The sequence below is a fragment of the Amblyomma americanum genome, chromosome 3 (assembly GCF_052857255.1).
Source record: "Amblyomma americanum isolate KBUSLIRL-KWMA chromosome 3, ASM5285725v1, whole genome shotgun sequence".
In the NCBI taxonomy this organism is placed as follows: domain Eukaryota; kingdom Metazoa; phylum Arthropoda; class Arachnida; order Ixodida; family Ixodidae; genus Amblyomma; species Amblyomma americanum.
In genome coordinates, this window is record NC_135499.1 from 142,860,461 (window position 1) to 142,885,637 (window position 25,177).

Here is a 25,177-nt window from a genome sequence, read left to right on the forward strand (position 1 = left end):
GAGCTTTTTCTAGCGACAAAACCGGTGACAGACAAGGTATCGTAAACTACAGATCGAGTTGAATTACTTGCACGTACTGGAACATTATGAAACATACAATATTGAAAAGCTTAATAGTTTAATTCTGTAAAATTATAACAAATTTGTTCCTAATCGATGTTTTCACACAAACATTGTAACCGTTTACACAGCTTACCAAAGAAATGCGTCATTTTTCCAACGTACTTAACGAAAAAGGTCAACTGGATAAAGTGGAAATTTATGCGCGTTGGTAACACGTAACGTACAAATAAAACTCCAATATAGCTCATCCTTGTGCAGTATTGCGCTATTTTGTTTGTCAACTAGATGCTCTCTGTCTCGATTGCTCAAAAGCGTTCTACCACGTTCCACACCGATTTTCTTGATAAACTGTTTAGTCCTAACAAGACAGAAATTGTCGAATGAATTGAACAAAATATACCTGTAGCACAGCTGGTTGAAGTAAATGTTGCTAAATCCAGAAATTAACTTTTGTAGTCAGATATCCATCAGGAGTCTGTGTTATACCCTGTCCTATTACACAGTTAAGGAAAATTGCAGGTGGCATTGACTCCAATAATATGGTTTGAATTTTTGAGACGGCTGCTTAAATTGTACCTATAGGACTTGGGCTTTTCGGTTTAAACCTAGAAAAAAAGAATAAAATTGCGCCGAATTCACTTTCAAAATTCTGTTTTACCAAGGCAAGGCATGCAAGGCTAGCTGGCTGCTGAATACGAGGTATACTCTCTTAGAGTCGAAAAGACACCAAGTAAAGTAGCCAGGGGCATGATGACATCGTGATATTGTTGGATAAGCAGAGCAGCTGGACGATTTGACGTACTGAGGTATTAAACGAGCGAAAAAAAAATTCAGTGCTTTATTCGTAGAAAATAATTTTCTCCGTAGAAAAACGCAAACTTCAGTTCTCAAATTAAAACCGAAAAAGGCGCCGAAAGTTGGGTTAAATTCCACATTACTTAGTATTCGTTACTGGTGCGTTAGATAGAAAATTAAAATAATCTACAATAACAATATGTGTACCTGCAGTGCCAGTAAGCAAAAAAATACATGCTTCTTCCAAAATTATGCAAGCTCATAAACCGTGTAAACTGTTACAAGTACCTATAGTAGTGATTAGGTCGGGATACCTTGACAGAAAAATGCACATTAAGATCATATGCTATTCGGGCGACAAATAGCTCTGGTACCTGTGACGATAGTTGAAACTCGCTCCAGAACAGATCAATTTAGCCACATATATAAAGCTCGTCCGTCACACGCTGCAGTACTCGAACGTAGTGTATTGATCCGTTAAAAGAATACCAGGCTGAAAGAATTGAAAAGATTAAGAGAAGGGTATCTACTCTTCATTGGTACAAATAGTGATCAACCTACTAAGTAATTTAAATGTTCCTGAAACTCAACCTACCTCCTCTTTAACAATACACAACGATAGCAAGATTAAAGTTACTAAATCTTGTACATCGCAAATGGTTTAACATAAGCACGCAACTGTATTTAAAGCAGCTTGTGGCTTCTACGGTTACAACCAGCCATCAAAACCCAATTCAATCTACGTCAGCAGCCCCGCCGTGGTGGCTCAGTGGTTAGGGCGCTCGACTACTGATCCGGAGTTCCCGGGTTCGAACCCGACCGCGGCGGCTGCGTTTTTATGGAGGAAAAACGCTAAGGCGCCCGTGTGCTGTGCGATGTCAGTGCACGTTAAAGATCCCCAGGTGGTCGAAATTATTCCGGAGCCCTCCACTACGGCACCTATTCTTCCTTTCTTCTTTCACTCCCTCCTTTATCCCTTCCCTTGCTGCGCGGTTCAGGTGTCCAAAGATATATGAGACAGATACTGCGCCATTTCCTTTCCCCAAAAAAACCAATTATCTATGTCAGCACTTAGAGATGTATTTAGATAGTTGCTTTATTTTTCTACATTATAAAAAAGGACTAGAACTCACTCCCAAACGAAATACTAACTAGTGTTACAGGATATAAATTTGAAAACAGACGTTTTAAACAACGGCTCAACATTTATAGCTACTACTGTAAAGATGGCCAGTCGTTCGATTAAAAAAATTTGTTGCTGGATTATAACATATCAATTCTATCTAGAGGCTGTGTGTAAAACATGATGTCCTAATGTATTTCCGACTACGTCGTTTTTTTTTTATTTTGTAGTTGTGCAATTTGTATAATTTTTGTGCCATGGGTATTTCATTGCGACAGCAGAAATGCTATACACAGAAAGCTTATCCCGTGTTGTAACCCCCCTGTAAGGCCGCATTTTTTATTTCTCTGCTAGCCTTGTAAAATTGCTGCTTTGACGAATATTTACTTCGTACAAAATTAGAAAATGCCGCTTCTGTCCGGAACGCTAGTCAGGAGGTGCCAGTCGAACAACTTGAATTCGTACAACCCGATGCGATTTAATTCATTATTTCTAATTATCTCAAAGAGGAACAGCGCGACTTCGGACAACTCAAAAGTGGCACAGTTCCTTTTTGAATCGGCATACAAACTCGGCCACGCATCATTTCTAACGTGTTTCTAATTATCACCTTAATTCTAGAGTTTTGATTGAATAAATTTTGTTTCCATCAGAAAATAAGTTCCTCTCGACCCCCGGCACGCAGTCCTGGAAGACGGGAAGTTGCAATTAGAGGCTGGCTGTCCTTCCTTGACTGGTAGCGGCCTCTTCCGCCAGATGGATGGTGGTGCGCTGGAGCTCAGGGTCCGAGTTTAATTCTTAGCAGGGTCTCCCAGGCTTCTCTACTATCAATATTTTTGCCCAGCCCGGGAGAATTTGGGCACTCCCAAATTATGTGGTCGAGGGCCCCTCTCGCCCCACATTGTGTGCATCGATCATGCGAACTCAGCTCTGGGTACGCGTGGTAAGTCCATACCGGGTTCATAAATGTACTGGTTTGTAGCCGCCTCCACGCGACAGCTTCTCTATTGCTTAATTTTGGGTTTGGTGGGGGTACCAGCCTAACTTCCGAATTCTAGAGTGACCACTATGAAAGCAAGCTTATCATTACCGCAGTTCGCAACGTAGAAAAATGTTGCAACATATATATCATCAGACCCATATTTTTAAGAAGAGTTTATTAACGCCACCATGCTAAGCTTCAGCTGTCATCAACCATCGTCATAAATTTGGCATTCCTTCATGCCAATCTAAACAGTTTTGTATTTATTTCATCCCCAAGACGTCGGTAAGCAGGACCCGTTGAGATAACGCGGTGGGTGCAAGTTGGAACAACCTTCCTAGGTCTGCCATCGAAATACTGGTTTCTGATTTTAAAGCTGCGTTAACAAACTTTTGTAACCTTCAAGCCAGAATTTCGGTATCTGCACATTCTCCTGTTGTTTTTTTTTTTTGCTTATGCGCTCTCTTTGTGCTGTATTATACGTGACACTCTGCTGTGTGTTCTGTATGTCATTTCTTTTGTGTCATAGGTTATTACTTTCCTAGCTGGTTTAACATACTACTTTACATGTTGTCAGTAGTTATATTTAGCCACTTTTACGTTTTCAAATTTTGTATTTAATGATATATATTTTTATATGTTGTAACTGCCTCTAATCCTAGTAAGGCTCATGTATATAATTTGTATCGATATTTCTTCGCTGTTTTGTTCTTCTATCGGTAATGTACACCCACTCACCTCTGTATTTTCCTTGAGCCGTTATGGTCAAGAAATAAATAAATTGGTTTATGGTCTAGGGGCGCTTAACGTCCCAAAGCGATCAGGCTATGAGGGACGAAATAAATAAATTATTCAGTTAATTAAACTATCATTTTTTCAGAAAATTTAGAAGAATCATTTACGTATTATATGTTTCACATCTAATGACGCGTAAATAACCCTCAAATAAAAATGTGACAGTGTCTTTCGTGTCCCTTGAGGACCACAACTTTCGCCGACACCTTCCCTTTGTGTGACTCCGGGAGCACGTCAGGGAATGACGTTTGGCGCCGGGCATCCTCGGCTAGTCGGGGCGGGCGGATGCTCATTAGTGACACCGAATCCCGACAGCCTAGCCCTCTAATGAATTCACACGCCGGCATGCATTCGACAACGGCCCGAAGGGGCTCACTCTTGACACTCAACCAAACTGAACCATTTAGAAAGCTTACAAGAAAAAGCCGCACCTCCTTCCGCTTCCCGGCTTCCCCCCCCCCCCCCATTTTTTTTTCTTTTTGAGCGGTCTGCATTCAGTGGACACTAATGTAAAATCCAGGCCCAATTAGATTTCCGGGTCATAAACAGACGCAACGGGAGCAGCACCGCCCGCCAACGGGAGAGAAAATACGCCAATGCTAGGGAGAGGCCCGGAGGAGGCAGGGATGGCGCGCTCGGCGGCGCCGAGAAAATGGGGAGAGAGACGCTGCAGCCCGAGAAAAAGGATCTCCCCGAGTTGGCAGTGGAACGAGAAAAACTGGTCAGCTGAGACTTATGCGAGGCCCGAGACAACGTCGCTGGCTCACGGGTCCTTCAGCCCCGAAAGCCGACCAAGCGAAGCTTTGACTGGGCGACCGAACAAATCCATCTACCCAGCCCCTCCACCCTCGTGATGAAGACGCCAAGGCAACTGCACGAAAGCTCGGGCACCTCAGGCTCCGTACAGTAATCTATGAATGGGTATACTCTGAATATATAGCTTTTGTTGAAGCTCACTCTTACGGCGTTTCTTAGCCTCTCCGTCCCGTGTGATTGTTACAGAAATAAAGTGCGGTTCGATTTGGTTTATGGGGTTTAACGTCCCAAAGCGACTAAGGCTATGAGAGACACCGTAGTGAAGGGCTCCGGAAATTTAGACCACCTGGTGTTTTTTAACGTGCACTGACATTGCACACAACACGGGCCTCTAGAATTTTGCCTCCATCGAAATTCGACCACCGCGGCCGGGATCAAACCCGCGTCTTTCGGGCCAGCAGCCGAGAGCTATAACCGCTGAGCCACCGCGGCGGCTCAGAAATAAAGTTCACTAGTATATATTTTGCGTGATAACGAAATATAATTGATCAAACTTTGAGCAGCCACAGAACACCAATGATTCTGCACAACAATTGTTTTATGGTTTATGGGGGTTAAAGTCCCAAATAGACTCAGTCTATGTCTGTTGGCGAAGTCCGCGAAATTTTAGAACAATAAATGTTGAATAATCCGCAAAAGTAACTGGGTGCGCTCTTTGGCAATCATATACTTGGTGTATAAATCTTCAAGCACTTCCTTTTATTACACTCTGCCTTATTCGTAATCAAATATCGTCAAAATGCCACGCGCGTAAGCTCAGTCGCCCACTTCATGATCAGGAATATTTGGGCTTGAAAATATTTTTTCAGACAAAAAAAAATAATTTTAGACGCCTTCTTTCTACTTATCAGGCAATGACACATAAGCGTTTTATGTGAGTCTAAAACTTCAAACAGCCACCCGTTACATGACCTGATCTCAAAATTTCTTTTACGCTTTGCGCACTGACAAACTAGACATTAACATCCATTTTCGAGTAGCCAACGGGTTTAATCTTTTACGCCTCAGTAGGGGTGAAAGAATCGGTTCGAACCGGATTTTTCTAGACAGCGAAGGGCCTCGTAAATTATACATCGTTCTTTTTTTTACAACCGCTTAGCCATTTATGAAAACTTGAAAATAAGCCTATTTGTGTGGTGAAACTTGCAAGTAGAATAGTGTGTAAACTAAAGGTAGACTTGCTACATGGATGTCACTACGATTTCTTCGCTTCACATCTGAAGAAAATTCGAGCGATTTTTTTAAAGATGTGCACTTTTTTTCTAATCAACAGGATATCAAAATGAAGGAGTGCGAACTCAAAGACGAAAAGGGAAAACGAGGAGACATAATCTTGCGATTGTGGATACCGCAAAATCTTCAGACAGAGATCTGATGAAGACGCACTCTGCACGTCTTTGTGTGGCAGGTCGTGTCTCCTCTTTGTACTGTCCAGTTTTGGGGCTCCTGATTGAAGGATTTTCAAGAACCGGCTTGGCCAATACTACCCTTTAAACGGATTATCTCCTCATACAGTGTGCCCTTCTCTCGTACATTCTATTCATGGTTTTCCTTGCCTGTCTCATCCCTCGTTGCATCTCACTCAGCACCGGCGCTGGATTATTCCATTCTGTACAAGACCCTCTCTCCGATATCAAACTTTTGGACCGTTTCGGCTATGTTCCTCTTGCTTCCGGTGTACACGTGGCTCGAGTTTGCAGAAAATTGTGCTCAGATTGTAAACGACTAAATCTGTCTGTAAAAATAAAAACACCGAGCGTCTGATGCTGCTTTCTGTATTGTTTGCTGTTTGGAGCGCTTTTGTGAAGAATATGAGTGGTATAACTTGCAAGGCGCGTCACAATAGTAAATAAATAAACGACGGTGAAGCTTTTCAACACCCACATGCTCTGGAGGATTTGTTAAGTCAAAATAATAATAAAGCCGTAAGAACGCACAATGAGTCCGGAAAATGTTGACGCGAAAGTACTGTACCACGCCTGTAAGCCCCCGCGATTCTGTTTTTTCTTCTCCGGTGCTAGTATCAAAAACAAGTTCGTTTTGAAGTGAAGGATGGCTTTGTATAGATTCAGTATTTCTGACAGTTTTTTAGTTTTTTTCCTGGAGGTTGCACTTTATCTAAACTGCAGCGCCCACGCATTTAAAGTCAGCTTAATTACCGTTTTTTTTTGCAGAAGTTTTTGCATATCTGAGAGTCGTTTCAGTAGCACGCTTTTTAATACCGACAGGCTCAACGAGGACAGTTAGCGATCGATGGCTTCAGACAGATGCAGAAGGAAAGCGTGTTCATCTGTTTCTGCATTTTTTTTCTTTCGACGATGCGCTTTATTTAGCCCGCACCAGCAACGAACTAAAATGTCAGCTGATTCGCCGTTACCTCCAGAAAAAAGTTCACTCATGTCTGAGCGCTGTTTTTAGCAGCACGACTTCTAGCACCAACGAAATAAACGATAATCACACTTGCCGGAAATTTCTATACACAGGTAAAAAATTTTATGCTTTCCTATCAAAAATGTGAGGGGCGCTTTGGTGATCTAAAGTGCGCAAGGCGAAAGCCTTCCTGCGCCACTCTAATTGGGCATTACTAATCAACGTCTAATTGGGCATGGCGAATTAATGACGAATGACTAATTAATGTCTAATGACTAAATTAACGAGTCGTGACTATTTGTGGATACTACATACTACGCCGTTGATGACGTCATCGGTGTGATATGACTTGAGACCGGACAAGGTTATGGCCGCAAGTATAAGCCATTAAAGGCTTTCGCCTTAAAATCGTGAATATAAATGGGCGCATTTTGTGGGCATCCACATATATTATCAGCACTTCCTTAGCTTTCAACATGACAGGGACTACGCGATAGGAAGAATGAATAAAAAAACAGAGAAGCAAGAATTTAACCGGAACTAACGTCCTCTTTGTCATCCGACACTAGTCGAAGAGGACGCTCGGAAGGAGCGAACTACGAAGCACCCAAGGCACACACAAGCAGAAAAAAATATGGTGCGACTGTGTCCAGTTTGGTGTAGGCAGTCTCCCAGCCGTGAGATAACAGCGTGCGCGATAGATGGCTGCAGCGTTTATTGCGGACCCTGCTGAAACGCTCAACCAGGAAAAGCGGACGCGGCGAACTGTTAAGGGGTGGACTTCAGCTGCGGGACGCGCAAGTGTGCTTGCCACTCACAAGTGGCATCTCATATGTACGCAACTAGCAATACGTCCGAGCACGCTTCTAGAATTCTCCATACACCTTCACAGTGTCACACAGCTTGATGTATAGGAAAATGCGGTGCGGAAACCACTCCTTCGTTTTTAATGCGAGATTAATGCGAGAGAATTAAAAAAGAAGGAGTGCTTTGCTGCCCGTAGGCAGCAAAACTCGATATCCAGAAGAAGTGGAAACCCAAATTTCACGTGAACTGGCAAAGAAAAATAAAATTTATTCACAAACTGCGGTGAACGGAACACAGAGATTTCATATTTCGAGCGACCACGCAACACATAGGCCACAAGACCGGTTTTTTTTTTATCGTGGCATTTACTACACGAGGTCATGTATATGTACACAAAGGGGCCTAATATACAGATTATTTACAAAGCACTCATCTAGCGGCTGCATTGCACTAGCTTTACAAAAAGCGCAGCCATAAGAGTGGCAATAATAGACTCCGTATCAACAGCGGAAACCAGTCCTTTAAAAAGACTCATCATAAATGTCCCTGGGTTGAGTTATCATTCGGCTAAAATGGCTCCTGGGTGAAACAAGAGTTTCAACGTTGCGGTTCAACATGCGCGTTTTCCTCAGGTTGTGAAGTCCAAAGAGGAAAAACATGCCATAGGGTTGGTATGCAGGTTGAGTAGCCACAAGGTAACGTACACTGTAGGAATTTAAAACAAAGTTTTTCTTTAGCGTCCTTTACGACACATCCCAAAACAAAATCACATCCTTGCAGTTAATAAAACTGTGTTTAATATTTACAGGTACACTGCCCAGACAACAGTTAACAGAAGGTACGAAAATGTTTTCTCTATGAAGCCACATGTTAACAGGTAGAACTTTGGTGCGTAATTTATAAAAAAAAACGTTTTGGTGCAAAGGGGAATCACCATCTTGTACATTCGCGTTAACAAATCATGGCCCTTGAAGTCAAAGTACATAAAACGGTACAACGGCAGCGGAAGAAGCATCATTATCAAATACCTGTGTAGACTGTTACGCGAAAGAGAATATATTTCTCGTTAGTTTAGGAAAAGGGTAATGAAATTCAACTGCGATAATGTTCTAACAATTGGACGGAAACAATCACGAAAAAATAAACAGGCAACAATGTAACTCTTTCCCATACAAGTGAATTAAGCTCAATCCTCCTGCACAAACAGTCTTCAAGATATTATCACGTGGCATCGGCTCGAAGTTAGATGCCCATATAAAAGTCCAAATATTCGACGAAGTATAAAATAGTTTTTGTTGCCAGAAAGATGTCGCAGGAATGAGCATGACCAAAATCGAAAGCCTATGTGTCACAAAACTCCGAGCATAACGCTCAACGGCCGGGACCCGTTCCTTCAAGTAATGTGCACTTCACTAAAATCCATGGAGTGAAACGCCAAGATATTTAGGGGGCACGCACGACCATTATATTCCGGCATAACGGAGCGGTGTTGAGCCCCATGAACCGAACCACAGGCCCAAACTTCTGGAGCAATTCGTCTGAGCGCCAGAGACGATGTACAAATTGATCTATTGCAGATACTGCTTTGTCAATGATGTGCTTCTCAATACAGAAAAAATCAAGAGCGTCAGTTTATGCAAGCACTTTGACTTCATCACCCAAAACAGAGAAGCCACGGATACTACTTTTATACATAACACTTTAACAAAGCTGCTACAGATAAAGGTCAAAAAGCAACGGGGACATCGGGCAGCCTTGCTCACAGTAAAGCGGATTGGCACAGGGATTGACAAATGACCATTGACGATTAAGCGAATCGGCCATTTGCTGTAGCAAAGTTGCACCCCTTTAAGTACAGTAGACTCAGTATTTTCTCGCTCTAGAAGAGAAAACAGGAATAAATGGCGAGCACGATCAAGGGCATTTGCAAGATCGATCTGAAGCAAAGCAAGCTGACCGTGATAGCATGAGCAAGTTTCAAGAATTGTACGCGAATTTTGTACATTACTTTAAATTGAGCTGCCTCTCAAACCACACGTCTGGTAAGGCCAATGAGAACCAAAATTTTGAATTGTACGTGATTTGATAAAACTTCAGCAAACATTTTGCTATCCACATTTTCCAACGTGGTGGGCATATAGCCTTCCACTGAGCGCAGCTTTTCTTCCTCAGCATTTTTCGGAATTAAGGCAGTATGACTTCTTGGAAAAAGATTGGAAGGGTTTCTACATCAAAACCCGTCGTAAAGTCCTGCAGCAGGATAGGAATTAGAATTAACTTGAATGATTGGTAAAATTCACTCATAATCCCGTCAGGACCAGGCGTTTTTGAGAAACGTAACTGATCGATTGCTAGTTCCTATTATTTTTTATTGCGACAGTTCTACCTTCTGATGCGTGCAAGAGCCGCTAATAACAAAACGATCCTCTTCTTATAAACACGTCACCAGAGATGTTAAACGCGCGATAATGTCCGAATTTTGTATCTCAACAGTACCACTAAACAACGCAGGGTAGTAATTCACAAATACGGGCATTACTTCGCTAGTTGCTGTCACTAGGGTCCCATTAGACATCATTCCTGGAATCTGCTTTGCAATCGCATGATGGCACTCACAAAGCAAAGCCCGCTTGATACGAGAACAAGGGCACTTCTGTATCGTTCCGCACCATGCCTTTGTAATTCACTTCTCACAACAGCAATTTCATCCGTATATAAGCCAGGTGCTTCACATTCAAGTTCATACTGGTCGCACATGCTTTTTTTAAGTGCCTGCTCCTGATGGTTCTTGTAAAATTACTTAACAGAGCTAATGTTGCAAGCGAGTGCAGACTGCCAGAAAAACAGTATTGGGGCTGCGAGCGCACACGAATAATAAACTCATGGTTATTTACAAGGAATCAGTTTAACTTCCAAAGCGCCCGCTGAGGCTCTAATTGTGAACGGTTCTTGCCTCCGAAACCAGCAACCAGCATACAATGATCAGAAAATGAAACAGATATAGTTTCAAATATAATCCTGCGAGAAACTAGTGAACAAGATGCATAAATTTGATCTAGGCGAGCGTGATATTGCCTCTGAATGCGCACGAATGATCGGAAAGTGGGATAAGCCCAGCATCTTCTGTAATCCATGAAAAAACATCACCATTCCTGTCGCTCCGGGCATAAGTACCGGCGCGATCAGTCATGTCACAAAAGGTATTAAAGTTGCCCATTAGCAGGACATGCCGGTCACAGTCAAGTAAACTGCCGCACAACGGTGCAAACACTTGACCTTCGGACGTACGCACAGCAGTCAGGTGGCGGTCCTGACACGGTGGTGATGCCGCGTAAACTTGCTCTCAGCTCTTTTGTACTAGTGCTACTCTGTACTACTTTTGTAAAACGCATATTCGCTAACAAGTCACTCAAGACGATGCTGGTCACGCAGTTGGTGCCAATATTAGGCCAGCAACATCAACCCAAAGCAGCACACAGAGCATTGTGTATCCATTACTACTAGAATCATAGCGTTGAGAAAGCCTGAGGGCATTTCTTCATCTCTGCTTTCTGCTGATCGTCGGTACATTTATGATTAAAAAAATGAGAAAACCTTAAATCAACCGTTACGCTTTAATGAGCGGAAATGCGAAGGGGTACGATATTCACGTGTCCGACAACTGCACTGGGTTTGGTGGCTATACTGTACGACGTTGGCTAGGGAATAGTAGTGAGTTTAGATTCTGGACCTCGCTAATACTTTGCAACACTTTTTTTTCTTTTTTTTTATAACAGTGCTTTCAAACGATGCCACCACAGGCGCCGGCGTATGATATCGTCACCTAAAACTCTGCATTGCACTGCCTGCTGATAAGAACGATATCCTATATGAACCGAGGCTATATTTCATTAGAAATTATTCTAGCCCACTGTACCTTGTGTATCTTCATAAGTCGTGGGTTCGGATCCCAACAGAAGCATGCGGTGGCTTTTTCTTCTGCTTTCTAATCAATTGTCTTTAAAATAATTACCCATAATTCTCCCAATCAAGAAAACGAGAAATAAAAAAGCATCCCCTATGCAAATTTGTTTCGGTGACTCTTGGCTTCCGTCATGCATGTACCTTGTACAGGTCAACTCTAGCCCAATGCAACCGTGGAGTGGACGCCTTCAGAAATGAGCCGTTTGTCGTCACGAGATGAAAGCAGACCGGAGAGTGTACACGTGCCCAAAAAAGTTTTCTGAACAAGGAAGTTTCTAAAAATTCGTATTTCTTGGCCTTTCATGGATGCAGCGCTGAACTGAAGGGTGCTCTTTGCACCTCCTTGCTACACCTGCACAATGCGCCTCTGAATGTCTGGCCACGACTCTCGAGGAAACTCGATGAAATTGAGTTTCTGCGTGATTTCTCTGTGCAGAAAACTTTTTCGGGCACGTGTACATAGGGGAGAAGGTTTTCGTGTGGACCCTTCTTCCCTCGCTACCGAGAGAGGATGGAAAGTCTTGGACTGTTTTTTTTCCTCAGTCACGCTGGCGTTAGTCCTATAGAGCAAGTGCATATTTAAAATTTTTCCAATATGCTCTCACCCGTTTCTTCTCCGCTCCTAAATCATAATTACTACGTATTCCTCTCTCTTTCTCTCTTGCACGCACATGCCACGATATCGATCTCGAAAAAAAAATGTTCACATGTCCTGTATGCCCTAGTTCCCTGAATACAAGAAAAACCTGTTATCGTTCCTTGAAGAAAAGATGCTTGCGCACGTGCCCCTGATCTCTAGCTAAGGTGCTGCGGGCATTCAGGTAAACACACATCCGTGGAGTGACACTGGAAACAAGAAAACTTTCTTATCTCTCTTTGTACTCCGTGTACTGTTTATGCAGTGCTTACACATGTCTTGGATTTCTTGCTGTCTGCGAGACTCCCTTCACTGCGGCCCTCTGTCAGCATACATGGAATATACAGGCATTTATTCATGTCTCGCTTTCAAGCACCTCAGGCTTCATCAAAGCCAGGTGGAGTTTAAAAAACAACATAAACGAAGATTTGCTTGAAAGGGAGGCTTATAACATGAAGCATGCAGTCGCCTGAACTGTGCGCAGTGAAGATGAGGATAGTCATAACAAAGAAAAACGAAATAGCTGCATAACTGAAAGCAAAACAGCTCATCTGAGGCTCTTAATTAGCTTTGTTGCTTTTATTTTACTGCAAAACATATACTGCCCTCTGATCGAATGAACGGCATATTGCATGGGGAAAGTCTCATTAACTCTGTGCAGTAAAAACAACGGTAAAAATACAGTAACAGTATCAGTGAAAGCAAAGCAGCGCATTGGGTGCTATTCCTTACCTCGTTGCGTTTATTTTGCTGTAATCTCCATAGAGATTTCTTCCCGCACTCATCTTTTTTGCCCTTTTTCTATTTTCTCCATGCATTCCCGTTTTTTTTTTTCGTCCTTGCCCGCACGGGCATGATGCCTCAAGTATCTCTTCTTCGGAGACCAAACTCTCGAACTTACTCCTTCAAATCTTCATGCGTTCGAGCCAGCAGAATTTCAGAATACGCGCTCACCTCTTCAACAGCCTCTCAACTATTCAGCCCACTTACAAAGTTCTCAGGTTTTTACGGTATTACTTTTATGCACAACTCTCCAGGGGCCAAGTTTTACTAAGCGAGATGATTATGAAGATCGCGAACTCTTCGGCAGACGTTGCGGCGCCCTGCCTCAGTGCGATCACCCCCCCCCCCCCCCTTGCTTCAGTACGAACAGTGCATGTTGTTCCGGCAGTGTTCCTCTAAAAGCAAACAAGACAGAGTTCCTGTTAAGGGGGGGGGGGGGGGGGGGGGGTAAAATCAAGTGCTGCCTTGCGCATATTCTTTCGCGCCTGAAAAGTTACCCTCTTCGCAGTTGTTTATTCAAAATGAAAACAAGGAAAGACTAGTGCAGGTTAAGAGTCAAATGGCTTGTCGCTAACTCTACACGACACCAACTAAGGCAAATAAACAAAAAAGTTGACACAATGCAAGGAGGCAAAAAGCCCAGAAACAGGATTCATATACGTAAAGAAAAAAAGAGGAAACGCGCTAGGGCAGAATGCCTTCGAAGTCTTTCTTTGCCAAGCATCTCCGTGACGCTGTTGGATCGGCATTCACTAGAACTTCTTCTGGCGTACTCACACACAGTAAATACATCCAGCTCAGCGTATAGCGCTTCGGACCACATTTGAACCAGCATGGACATCCTTAAAAGGTCGATAATGGTGCGAGCAGAATGCTGCCATCAGCGAGAGTTCGGGAAGTCAGTTTGCTCTACTTAAATAGAGTAGCAATTTGAGAAGAGGAGCAAGAAAAGACATGGGGTAAGAGCAGTCGGGAAGGAATAGGAGGAGCGCACAGACTGGCATAGTTTGGACCTTTGCAATGGTGTCGATAACGGCGATCCACGAAAATCGTCAGCCTTTCTAAGCTTTTTGATGTCCTAACTTCCAGATATGTCAGAAAGCGTATAAGAAGGGACAAAGTGAGGATAGGAGAAGAAGATGAGAGTCTGAAGGGCAACCCGAGCAATACAACGTGCACCCCGCATTGTAGAAAATCTAGCGCAAAGGCTGTAAAACGAAGAGTAAACAAAAGTAGTTCACAAGGAGGTGCGAGAATAGCTCGAATGGACAAGCGCAGAGCCGTTTGGCACGCTGTCGTCGTGATGACAAAGCAAAAGAATGCGGGAACTTCTAAAGACAGCTAAATCTGGCTGTGAATTCAAGCCTCTTCTTCACAGAAAAAGGTAAAAAAAATAGAGCAGCCAATATACGGCACATGAAACGCAGTATTGTTAAGTGAAAACCACGCCACTTCTCTGCAAAAAAAAAAAAGTCGAGTAGTTAACCAACCACACGTAGGCAAAAGGCCTTGGCACACGCTCTCACAGTACTCACGTGGTTTTTCTAAATCCTGCCACCCCTTAAGTCTTCGGAGCAACGTCAAGCAACAAATATTTTAAATGAATTTCAACAGCTCCCGAGGGGTCCTTCTTAACAGTCTAAATCTCAAGCGGACAGGAATGGACACCATGTAGTTGACCTCATACTCGGGTACTTGTCTTGAACTCGACTCGAAGCTGTTCCTTTGTGACGTTTTGGAACAGGGCACATATCAAACGGACACTGTGGACAAACTTAGGCTTGGTTGTATCGATAGACTATCGATTTCCAACGACAAAGACGCTATTTTCACGGGAAACAGCTTTCAAAGCTGGGAAGGCCAAGAAATTAAGTACAAGTGTCGCCACAACCGGACGTTTTCGCAAGTAAACTGCGGTGCGTCAGCACAGATTTCACGGGAATCCCCGAGCATAGGCTACACCGCTGTTTCTTTCACAACGGAGATCACGGAGTCCTTTTTCGGCGCAGACGTCAAATGTTTGAATTTAGTGGCGGGGAAGTTTTAAACGCACTTTTCTCATCAATCAATGCGCCTTATGCTGCCGGACAAACATCACCGTATCCAGAAAGAACCCCGAGATCAATTTTTACCAAGGACAAAAATGGGATGGAATTGTCCTCAATGTTCCCTTAAGTTACTCGATAATGCCTATTGAGCAGACAAGGGAAGGAAAATGACGCGAATAAAGTAAACGAACAATCACTGTAAGTTAGTAGCATAGGGGATAATTTCTCTTATTTTATAAGTCGCGGGGTTCATCAATGGGATAATAATAGTGTAATTATTTTATCGCTGAAAGGTAACTGGTTAGAAATCGGAAGGAAAAATCAAACATGTGCCGCCAGTAGGATCCCAACCCACGACGTCCGAATTTCGCGTCAGATGCTCCACCGACTGAGCTACGGTAGCGGCTGTCCAATCTTCTGCTCTTGTAGCTGTCAGTGTTGCGTGTAACACAACCTTGACAGTGCTCCCCGGCGCCACCCCCTTTTATAGCGGCGGATGTAGTACGCACTGTATTATCGCGGTTATGACGTGGAAAACAGAGGACGGAAGCTGTGCGAGAACCCTGTTATGCTGCCTATGGCATCGAGACTGCCAGAACCGAGGCCCTCGTTAAGCCATTTAACAAACCAGACAAGGGCCATGAGGGAAGTCAACGGAAGAGAAAATGCCAAAAAGTTCAAGCTTCCCAAGTTTCCCCATTAGGCGAAATGTGCCGGCCAGTTGCGAATTAAAGCAGACTGAATATCGTAGACACGCGAACAGACGCAGGAAAATTCCTGCTCCTGTTTCTTTGTTTCCGCTTCCCCTGTTTGTTCGCGCCTTTACAATATGCGTTCCAGTTCGAGTCCCCAGTTAGCCCGACTGTCTGTGTTAAAAAAAAAAAGCAGACTGCGCCGAAGTTTCTTGGACTTGGAGAGGTGGTCAGTAAAGACGTTCTGTGATTTGCTCACAGACCCGAGTTTGCTCTCAGTCAGGAGAGGGAAAGCGCTGACTAAGATCCGTTCGAGAGTTACGCGTGGCCGAAGACATTTAAAGGACTAGCACAAAGCGGAGCAGCTACGCCATGTCTGCGAATGATTCGAGGAAAGCCATTTGAAGGAAAGGTCAGCGGAAGCACTGAAAGTAACCTGGTTAAGCCTACTTTGCCTGCACTCTTCGGCTAAAACTGGAGTACGCCCGGTGGGAGTTAGCTTGAAATTATACGCTTTCGCTCGCATATTCTGATTCACGACTTCCAGAACAATGTTGTCTACTAAAGAAAAATCATCGAGGGGGTGCGTTTTATCTTGTTAATTAAGATTAAGTTAGTTGAGAGCGCGTCGAATAGATCTCAGATGTGCGTAAAATTAAATTACTGGTGAGCCTACGCATGTGCCCTTGTGACGCCGTCTCGAGAACAGCGCTCTGCGCAGACTAACCAGCGTAGGAGATTTTTTTTTAAAGAAATATAGGTAATTTAAAAAGAGCATGGTTAAGGTTCAAAGAGATTTACGTTAATCACTAACGCAATCAAGCAAGCTCCGAAGCGACGCACACTAGGGGAGTGTAAACTAACTAGAAATTTGTCTTCAATGAAGCTTCCCTCTCGGGTATATACTTAACATTGGGTATCGAGTGACCGGTACACTAATGGACGAATGAAAAAAAAATGGCTCAAAAGCAGCTCATGGTGAGTAAGGAGATAATACTTAGACTTATTTATTAGGCCGAAAAAAAGGAAAATATTAGTTGCGAGCTCTATCAGATTTAATATTAATAATAATAATTGGTTTTTGGGGAAAGGAAATGGCGCAGTATCTGTCTCATATATCGTTGGATTAAGGATAAAGGAGGGAGTGAAAGAAGAAAGGAAGAAGAGGTGCCGTAGTGGAGGGCTCCGGAATAATTTCGACCACCTGAGGATCTTTAGCGTGCACTGACATCACACAGCACACGGGCGCCTTAGCGTTTTTCCTCCATAAAAACGCACCCGCCGCGGTCGGGTTCGAACCCGGGAACTCCGGATCAGTAGTCGAGCGCCCTACTCACTGAGCCACCGCGGCGGGTGAGGTAAAGAGCCACCGTGGCGAGTGAGGGTGAGCGGCAGTGCTAAAATTTCCTAAAGGTGCGAGCGAGTGTATCCAACGCAACAAAGCCACCTGTATGCAGTCACCTGATGTGCCAGATTTCTCTTTTCCAGCTCCATTATTATATTCTCGAATAAATTATTTTCACGCATGCAGTTGGGCAAGAACTTTCGCTTGTTTATTTTTTTTTCCCTTTATGCTTCGAGTAGCACTCCATAGAATAGACGCCTAGTTCACCTAAGTCTTAAGAAATTGAAAAGCAAGTTTTGGTGGTATTGTCGGAAAAAACAAGTCATAAAAGCGTCAAGCATTATTATATCCGTCATAACAGTGTCCTAACTGAAAATAAACATAAAGAGAAAACACATTTTCTTGCAACACGATGTGAGAAAATCAACAAAACGCTGATCGTGTGATGCTATTTTTTTTCAAGTGCCCGCACAATATATGAATCATGTCCAGCATTCTTGGACAAAAACTTTAAAAATTAGAATGCTGTAAGGTACTGTTATATAAATATAGAAGGTAATGGTCCATTCTTTCGATGCGTAGGAAAATCCTTGTTTTGAAATTTTTCCATCGCTCGCATTGAGCAGGTAAGGCTGTTATAGAAAAACCAATGGAGAACGGTTTCGACAATAGCAGGCACGTTGATAGCACAAAAATTCATTCGGCCGAGAGGAAACCCGCGGATTTATTGATTGTTATAGTGAAATCTTACAATATACAGAAGAAATGCGTTCATAAACTGTTTCCTCTTGAAATATGGTTTTGTCCGTTTACTTTTGGCCACACCTGTACGCTTCATTTTACGGCTCCATCATCATGATATTTCCTACCTACTGCCCGCATGTCGCAGCTACATCACATAAGACTGTGTGCTGACATGACCCGTCACGGTAAGCTACATTTCATGTTCCTGTCCAAGAAGAGCAGCCTTTGGTGGAGGTGCTAGTTTTTTTTTTTTCATTTATCAACTGTCAACAAGCAGGAACGCCTCTCGACAATATTATTTTCTTCTCTGTCTACCCTATCTCCGGGGAGACAAGGGAAGAAAAAAGAGAGGCTCGATTTGTCATACACGACGGAAGCCAACAGTCACAGAAACCAAGTAGCATACGGGGATGTTTTCTTTTTAATTGTGGCGTTCAACAGCGGGACATTAATAGGGTAATTTTTTAAAGATAATTTATTAGAAAGCAGAAGAAAAAACAACAACATGCCGCCGGTGGGATTCGAACGCACGACCTCCAATCTATCTCATAACGAGCACCTCTTTCCATTCCCTTGTCTGCTGAATTTTTCCGCCTTTTTCATGTTCCTGTGCTGCCACCTCGCGTACAGCGCTGGAAGCTCATTGGAAGGGTACTGTGCGCCAAACCCGGCAGGAGTGAGTGCCGCTGCGGAGCACGTTTTCTAGGAATCTGTCAACGATTGCGCGTCCTGGGCAGCACCTGGTGCCTGGAGGATTTCTAGGATTGACTGGTGGCTGTGTGCGAAGTCCGAGGCAGGCTGCTGAGCCCACCGAAGAGCAAATTCTTCAGTATCTCCGATCATGCGGCATCCGATGCGATCGCCAGCTGAACAAGGGCCGCCGCTTCAGAGATGAAGGCTACATTCGGAACATAATGTTCAATGAAATATCCCCGATCAGTGAGGTTGGCGTTTTCCGCTGTATATGCCTGCCATCCATGAAAGGTGGATACTACATCGTGCACGCCGTAGCACAGAAAACGACTGGAGACAACAGTTTTCACAATCCCGCCGCGGTGGCTGAGTGGTTATGGCGCTCGGCTGCTGGCCCGAAAGACGCGGGTTCGATCCCGGCTGCGGAGGCAGAATTTCGAAGGAGGCAAAATTCTAGAGGACCGTGTACTGTGCGATGTCAGTGCACGTTAAAGAACCCCAGGTGGTCGAAATTTCCGGAGCCCTTCACTACGGCATTCCTCATAGCCTGAGTCGCTTAGGGGCGTTAAACCCCACCAAACCAAACCAAGTTTTCACGAGCACTCGTTGTGCTCAAGCGCTTCCGAATAGCTACACGAGTGACAAAAGCACAAGCGTACTCGCAACATGGCAGCTCTGCTAGCATTTTACTTTATTTTCCCGCAGCACACCGCTGCATAGGTTAAACAAGCATGCGCGTCCATAAAGACGTGCGCGAGAAGCGCACATTGAGCCATTCCGACGAAGCCACGCAGAACTTTTCATAATGGATATGATGCGAACACACGCATAACGCACCTTCTGCCTCTTAATACATGGCACATGCCCACATGGGGGTATTGGCCAAGATGTAGTGGCATAAACAAGGAAATTTCCTTGGGAGATTACGATAAAATTGTAGCATCATGCGTGAATGCTCTCGTAGCTTCTTTTTCGTTGTCCGCTCCACCGCGCGTTGAAAGCGGCTCACAGCACTTGCTCATTTGGCCTTCTTGCTTGAGAAAGCAAAAAGCATCGGAATGAAGTATGGGTGCCGCGGTGACATTCGAGGCCTTACTGCCCATCAATAAAACATTTAGTGATGGACTGTACACGCATTTAACCACAGTACCTCGTCCGCACCTGTCACAAAGTGATTCCCGCACAGTCTTGACGGTGCCCAATGGCGGCCACGATCGTCGAGCCGGCGAACGGCTTTTATCCACGCTTCGCGTTGAAGGCGGTCCCGGGAAGCGTTCGAAAAGCGAAAAAATCCGAGTTTGCTTCCCTTTACATATTGGGCAATGCAGCCGTATGCAACACATGTCGTACGCATTGCCAAATGCGTCGCACTGAACGCCCGACGGCTGCAGCAACGCACCCCGCGTAGGAAGCCGGTTTGTTTACACTTCCACGACCGGTCTCGAGTGGCGCGCGACCCTTCCTATATGTTTCGTGACACCGCCGCCAGGGGATGGGCGCATGCGCAGTCGCGTCGTGAAAAAGGCGGATTGTTATCGAGAGCCTTTAATCTGGCAGTGTTGATGCAGTAGGTAGCATAAGAGGGCAGGTGCCACCGTCAGAGTTCGACCACGTTCCTACGTGGCACTCGCGGTAACACAGAACGTACTACGTCCGCCGCTATGGACGAGGGTGGCGCTGGTGAACACTCTTCAAGGTTCGGCTACACTACACATAACCCCCCCCCCTCCCCCTTTGAAAGCAGAAGATTGGACAGCCGTCGCCGAAGCTCAGTTGGTAGAGCATCGGACGCGATATTCGGAGGTCGTGGGTTCGGATCCCACTGGCGGCATGTGGTTGTTTTCTCTTCGGCTTTCTAATTAATTATCTTTAAACAGATAATTGCCCCACTAATCTCCTATTAATGAACACCAAATATTATTAAAAAAACCTCCCCTGCGCTCATTCGTTTCGGTGTCTATTGTATTCCGTCACGTACCATATTGCGCGGTCAGATGAAACGAACTCAATCTTTTGATAACATGGGATTTTAATAACTTCTAATGAGCTTTCAATCAACTTTTAATAACATTTTTGCAGTCGGAGACATGCAGATAGCCGCCGTCAGCTTTTATCCAGCGCTTCAACTTTACTTCGGTTAAGCGCGTTTCCCATTCATTCCCGTTTTCTGAGCGCCTATATCGAGCAACAAGAATATTTCGTGATTCATTAAAATTTGCGAACAGCCAGTCTCGTTATTTCACTGATGCACTGATACGAAGCATAAACACTTGTCAGGCCTCGCGTAGCCAGGTTTTGTTGAGTGCGTTCACCACACGCTATCAAAAAGATTCGAGACGAACAACATCCCCCAAAAAAACACACTAGTCTCAAAACATACTCCAACCCACAACGTGGGCAGATGTAGGCAATTTTTGAACTGTGTAATGGATGCAGCTACACTCGACTGCACGTTCCCGTGCGTGACCCAAACGTACGACTGGCGTACGACCCTGCTGAGTGCCGGTTCGAGCTCATCTGGCTCCTACGCAAACGCAGATCATGAAGGGCCTGCGTTCGTTCCCTCAACGGCCCTCCTATTGCTCACTAGGATCACTTTATTTCGTTTATTTATTTTTTTAGTATTGCCGTGTTTTTTTTCATTTCAGAGGTCTCAGCGAAAAAGCATTTTGGTTACTGAGTGTATAGAATATCACCACGTCTTATCTTGCGAATAGTTTATTTGAGAATTCCTCTCGGTACTCATTGCGCTGCAGATTTTGGTGCTGATTTTTTATTCATTTATTTGTAATACTGCTAACCTCTAAGGGCGGGGGGGGGGGGGGGGGGGGGGTTGCAGAGTGTAAAATACCAAGACAATGAAAAAATATGCAAATTAGAAAGATACAAAAATTGTCAATACACGCATTTCCAAGCCGTTCTTGTTTTCAGTGTGCGTATTTCCACCTACGCTCAACGTAATTGCTTTACGCTTTCGTTCTTCTCAGTTTGCGCCATGGGCGAACATGCGTCCGCGTCCAAAAATCTTTCGCTCGCGGCACTTTACTACACGGTACGCCTACGCACTCCGGGTAACGGCTTGAAAAAACACAATCATGAGAGGAGTAGGCGCGTGCTATTCGGAGAAGTCTCCCCGTAAGTCTAACAGCAGTAAAGGCAAGGTCATTTGGCGTGCCAGGACAAAAAGAGGCAGAGGGGGGGGGGGAGGGGGGTATAACCCCTTTCGTCGTTCAGCATGTAAGCCGATTAAAAGCGGGGTTTTCTTGTGCCGGGGCTTCCGCGGCCTAATGCAATGCACACACGGGAGGCCGCTTCTCCCATGTGTTGATTGATGAGCTTAGATTCTGAGAATAGTCGCGCTTCGCCTCGTGGGCGCCGATATATTTACGCTCACAGGCAGTTACAAGGCAGGCTGTTTACGAAAATCACAGCGGACAATGCCGTTGCCGCAACAAAGTCGGCGCCAGAGTGCGCGCAATCGAGAGGGGGCGTAAACGTGGCAGCTCGGCGTCTTCTGGCGATATCAGTCAACAGACGAACGCGCTGATCTAATAACGCCCCCTTGGTTTTTTTTGTTCTATGATTCAATAATGGTGGATGGCACTAAGAAGAAAAGATGCCACCAGACGACAAAGTTTGCTGGAAGATAAGCGCATGCTTACCCTGTAGTTCCGTCTTATTCTTTGCTAAAGTTGCGTTAGATGCTGCCAAGATAAAGCTGCTGCGTCAGCAGCAAGTGCATATTTTCTTCTTAGACAGTAAGCTTGACATTTGGGAGATGAGCTAAATTAGCATAACAATCACGAAAAATATAAACACAATGCACAACTTAAACGAAACGAAACGGAAACGTTTAGCTAATGTAGAAAAAAAATTGGAGGGGACACTTAAACTGCGCCTTAAGGGTATGACGCGATATCGTTAAATGCGGGATTGACTGGCAATTCTCTACTTAATCTCCATACATCGCTGCGGGTTCATACATCCCTCCTGGCGCAGTGTTGCAGACGTTAAGCGATGCGACATTGCCCTGTGATGGCGGGTGTTCCCAGCGGTGGTCCTTGTGCGCTTCAGGTTGCGCTTCCCGAGCGGCCAGTTATCAACTTAAGTGCTACCTGGCAGTTCGCTCACTTTGCACACTTCACTTCAGTTCGCACAAATTCGGCACTTGAAATAATGCAGAGGACAGTCGGTAGGCTTGCCTTGGGGGCACATGGGAACGCTACTAATGAAGAAGTTGAAGGTTATATAGGGTGGTCGACACTCGAAGTGCGCAAGGGAAAAATTAATGTGCAGTATTAAGAACGGTTGAGGCATATGAATAAGAAACGATAAGAGGCAAAAATTTTAGGCATTACACCGATGCAGAATCGATACTACATGGAGGCGAAGAACTAGATGACTTGCTAATAAATACAAATGTCAAAGAGAAGAAAGCAATAATAAAAGCTGGTATTAACAGGAGGTAACTCTTACCACTGGAGGCGGAGTTTTTCTTTTACAACACGCCACCTCAAAGACAAAGGGATGGCAGCCCGTGAGCCAGATGTGAGGGTATCGATGGACGCTGACCTTCCAGATGCTCAATGAGCAGCTTCAACTCTTCGTTTGCACGTTGTTCTGCGATGATGTCGGACGATGTGACTGCGCCAAGGGAAGCGTCGTCTTCTGCGTTGTCATGTTAAGGTTGCACGGGTGCACGTGACAGGCTGTCAGCGTCGGTGCGCCCGCGGCCAGACTTGTAAACGATGGTGAAGTCAAATTCCTGTAAACGTAAGGCCCAACGCGCCAGCCGTCCACATGGGTCCTTCAAGTTCGTCAACCACCACAAAGGGTGGTGATCAGTAATAACCGGGAACTGCCTGGCGTATAGATAGGGACAGAAATTTGTGATGGCCAAACATTCTTTTTCGGTTCTGGAATAGTTACACTCAGCGCGTGAAAGTGCACGGCTAGCATAAGCGATGACGTTTTCGACAACGTTCGGGCGCTGAACGAGAACCGCTCCGAAACCCACATTGCTGGCGTCCGTGTGAACTTCGGTGCCGGCACCATTGCGGAAATGGGCCAATACTGGCGGTGACTGCAGCCAACGTCGTAGATCGTAGTTTTCTGCTCAGTGCCCCACAAAAATGGCTCCTCATCTGGCGTCAAGCGCGTCAAAGGACTGGCTAGCTTAGCAAAGTGTTTGATTAAACGCCGGTAGTACGAACAAAGGCCAAGAAATCGTCGGACGTTTTTTTTTATCAGTGGGGACCAGAAAGTCCGCAACGGCAGAAATTTTCTCTGGATCTGGCCTGATTCCCTCGGCGCTGACGACGTGCCCAAGAAATTTCAGTTCATTAACACCAAAATGGCACTTCTGCGGCTTTAGAGAAAGATTAGCTGACCGGGCGGCTTCTAACACTACTCTGCGCCGCTGTAGATGTTCCGGAAAGGTTGTCGAAAAAATGATTACATCGTCCAAGTATACCAGACATGTTTGCCATTTAAAGCCGGTGAGCCCGGTATCCATCATTCTCTGGAACATTGACGGAGCACAGCGGAACCCGAAGGGAAGCACACGAAATTCAAAGTGGTCGTCCAGAGTGACAAACGCAGTTTTCTCCCTGTCTCTCTCGGCAGCTCCTATTTGCCAATATATACATCGCAGATCTACCGAAGAAAAGTACTTTGCTGGCGTAGTCTGTCGCGTCATCTATACGAGGTAGCGGATAAACATCTTTTTTGTCACGCTCTTAAGTTTCCTGTAGTCTACACATATGCGCAACGTGCCATCTTGCGTTTTTACAAAAACAACAGGCGATGACTACGGATTATTCAATGGCTGGATTATGCCGTCATTGAGCATCTCCTTCACTTGTGTTTCGATGGCCTCCCGCTTTCTGGGAGAGACGCGATAAGGCTGCTGGTGCACTGGGCGTGCGCCATCATGCGTGATTATCTGGTGCTTAGTAATGGGCGCGTGAAGTACTTTAGACGACGAGGTAAAGAAGTCTTTAAACTGCAGCAACAATGCTTGCAGCTTCTGTCTTTCTGCGGGCGGGGGACCCTCGTATGTGTGGACAGCGCTTACTGCCTCTTCGTCGACTGCACCACCAGACGTGTTTTCTAGACATGCGAAACACTCAGCCACCTATTGGACAGGGCCGACGTGGGCTATGTCTGAGCCACGAATTAAATGGCGATGTTCGTTACCAAAATTGGTCACGAGTGCCTCAGTGCGACCGTCACAAAGAAAGGCGAGCCCTCTTGCTGCGCAAACACCCAGGGTGAGCAAAAGAGATCCATTTGGCTCAACAACACGTTGTACGCGATGCGGCTCGTCGCAAGTGACCCTAGCCAGAATACTCGCCCATGGAGGCACTGTTACAGTATCGTCGGAAATACGCAGTGTGGCTCTGTAATTCCGGGTGACGGGTTTGGTGGTAGCCAATTTTGTTGAAAATGTAACAAGCCGATGCCGAATGTTTATAGTCGCAAACTTTTCTCGAAGAAAGTCCAGACCAAGAATGACGTCT